The sequence below is a fragment of the Zalophus californianus genome, chromosome 3 (assembly GCF_009762305.2).
Source record: "Zalophus californianus isolate mZalCal1 chromosome 3, mZalCal1.pri.v2, whole genome shotgun sequence".
NCBI lineage: Eukaryota > Metazoa > Chordata > Mammalia > Carnivora > Otariidae > Zalophus > Zalophus californianus.
In genome coordinates, this window is record NC_045597.1 from 175602444 (window position 1) to 175605991 (window position 3548).

Genomic DNA, 3548 nt, shown 5'->3' on the forward strand with positions numbered 1-3548 from the left:
AAGCACGATGTGTCTACAACTGGGTAAGCCGGGCCCTGACAACCCCGGGAGGCCGCACCTTCCATGTGAACCAGAACTTGCTTTGAACCCAGACAAAAGGAAACTGTGTTCTAAGAAACACACACAACCAAGGAACCGATCACATTCTTCCTCATTCGTGTTACTCCCCCGTATCAGCCAACCATTCATGCTGAATATGGTGCTACAGAAAGAAAGAGAGGCGAGCCCATCGAAAGCATTCTTCATTTCTGCTACTGCGTCTTCCATTTTGAGCCTTTCTATTTTATTTTTTCCTACAGTTTCTACCTCACTTTTGAAATTACCCATCTGTTCATCCAGGCAACAAGTTGGATGAATCTCAAAAACATATTGCTAAGTGAAAGTAGCCAAACTCAAAAGGCCACTTACTTTAAGATTCCATTTACATAGCATTCTGGAAGAGGCAAAACTATAAAGACAGAAAATAGATCCATGTTTGCCAGGTACTGGGGTAACAGAAGGGATTGACAATAAAGAGGAAGAGGGACCTTTGGAGGGTGGTGGGATGGTGCTGAAAATACTATGTATTTTTATTACAAAAATGTATAGGTTAGTGAAACTTCATAGATCTGTAGACCTACAATGGTAAATTTTGTTATATACAAATTATATATTAATAAACCTTATTTAAAAAAAAAACACAATGAATTTCCTGCCATTACACATACTCCAGGAGAGCTAACTGTCAAGAAGGTGTCCATAGGAACTGTTGGTGAGGTTGGAGAGCAATGGCAAGTCTCTGGCACTATTGTGGGAGGGTAGATTCTTACAAGAACTTCGGAAAATTATTTGATGATATCCACTGAAGTTGAGCATATGCATACCCCATGACCCTGCTATTCTAGTACTAGGTTTATGCCCAAAAAGAGATTCATAAGAACGAACCCCAAGATATTTGCTCCAAAGATACAAATGTAGTGATCCAAAGGGGCACGTGCACCCCAATGTTTATAGCAGCAGTGTCCACAATAGCCAAACTATGGAAAGAGCCCACATGTCCATTGACAGATGAATGGATAAAGAAGATGTGGTATCTATCTACAATGGAATACTACACAGCCATCAAATAGAATGAAATCTTGCCATTTGCAACAACGTGAATGGAACTAGAGGGTATTATGCTAAGCGAAATAAGTCAATCAGAGAAAGACAAATACAATACGATTTCACTCATATGTGGAATTTAAGAAACAAAATAGAGGATCATAGGGGAAGAAAGGGAAAAAGAAAACAAGATGAAAGCATAGAGGGAGACAAAACATAAGAGACTCTTAGCAATAGGAAACAAACTGAGGGTTATGGAGGGGAGTGGGGTGGGGGATGGGGAACTGGGGGTTGGACATTAAGAAGGGCACGAGATGTAATGAGCACTGGGTGTTATATAAGACTGATGAATCACCGATCTCTACCTCTGAAACCAATAATACATTATATGTTAATTGAATTTAAATTTTAAAAAAATAATTTCTAAAAACAAAAGAATGAACCCCAAGAGACAAATACAAAAATGCTTATAGAGCTTTACTTACAGTAGCCAAAGGTGGAAACACCAGCATATGATTGGTAATTAATTGAGCTCTACATTTATATACATTTGTGTTTTGTACACTTTTCTGAATGTATTTTGTGGTTTTTTTATACTTTATAAAAACATACTCCATAGCAAGGTGTGCAAGGCCTTCCATGCTCGGCCCAACCCACCTCCGCAGGCTGATCTTCCCGTTTCCGTGCAGCCCCTCATTCACCAAGCGCTCATGTCCCATACAGATGTACCACGGCCTCTCTGCCTCATGCATTTGCACACTCTGTTCCCACTGCCCAGATATTCTTCCACATGTCTGATTTTGACACGCCTCATCTGCATGAAAACAGCCAACTTATATTCCAAACCCAAGTCAGATATTACCTCCTTCCAGGAGCCTTCTTTAAACTCCCACTTCACACCACCTCTCCCCACAAGGCTGAATTGGGCACCTGTCCTGTAATTTCTCCTAACACCCTATTCTTTAGGTCCGGGGTTTATCAACTCCCGCACTACGGACATTTGGGTTAAATGATTTGTGTTCTGAGGATTTGTCTTGAGTATTTTAGGATTTTTTTTTTAGTGTCCCTGGCCTCTACCCACTAGATACCAGGAGGATTCCACCCTCCATTGTGACAAATGTCACCTGGGCCGGAAAACCCCCACTGGTGGGGAACCACTGCTCTAGGGATTTGGAGAAGCAATAAACATCCTCTTTCCACACCTGAATTCAGAAACGATTGACCCAAAGTGGGGAAGATGAAGATCAAAATGTTACTGATAGGGGCGCCTGGGTGGCTCAGTCTTAAATTAAGCGTCTGCCTTCAGCTCAGATCATGATCCCGGGGTCCGGGGATAGAGCCCCGCATTGGGCTTCCTGCTCTGCGGGAAGCCTGCTTCTCCCTCCCCCACACCCCTCTCTGGCTGTGTCTCTCTCTGTCAAATAAATAAATAAAATCTTTTTTTTTTTTAATGTTACCTGTACAGCTGACGGGAGAACGTTGGAGCAGGGGCCACATAATTTGCTCCTATGTCACTCAAAGCGAGAGCCTCCCATACGGAGATGAGCGGCTCGGGACAATGCAAACGTTCTGGAGCATGCTGGTTCTGACGGGGCAGAGAGAAGTAGAATGAGCTCTATTTCTCCTCCCAAACTCCTCGACTGGAGAGGGGTGAGGAGGGAAGCCAGGGTATTACAGAAACCCCTCTGCAGGAGAAGTGGCTATGCCCCTAATACTTCGTCCCTCCCTCGGGAGATGGCTGCGTGATGGTCCGCTGGCCTCTCGCCTGGGTCCCGCATGGATGGTGGAGGGCCTGGTCCACGTCCTGTCCATCTCTGGGTCCTCGGTGCCCCGCACAGGGCCCGGCTCATGCGGAGAGCTCAGTACACGCCTTCCCAACGCTGCTATGGTAAGGGGCCTGGGACCCTTAGAGCCCCGAAGTTCCTCCCGAGAAAACGGCTCACGGCAATGAAGCCTGAAAGCCGCCAGCGTCTCACACGCACCCGGCTCTGGGACGTCTCTCACAAAGGGAGCCCGATGCCCAGGAGGAACTCAAAAGTGTTTCAACAGCTGGCTGCGTGGGATTCTCCCTCTCTGGTCATCCTGCCTTGGCCTCGTAGTACCACCTCTTGGCCACAAGGGGGCGACATCCCCTCTCCAATGCCTCTACAGCCTCCTTTCCTAAAACCAGCCCTTTCCCGGGGAACCAAGGGAGGTAGGAATGAGGCAGCATAGCCGCTTGCCTCTTCTAAAGGAGGGAGGGGGATTCTGGGCCAGGTGACTGGGCTCCTGGCTACAGCTGGATGTCCAGCAGACTCAGACTCTAACCATGATGTCCTTGGCCAGGAGCTGCCTCTCTGTGGCTTTTCTCTCCCTCCTTCCCTGCATTCCCAGAGGTTCTCCTATTAAGCCCCGGAGCATCCCCAGCCCCCCCAGAGGCAGGGGAGGTTGCCCCTCCGGTGCGGTCTCGGGGCTCTCCCAGCTCT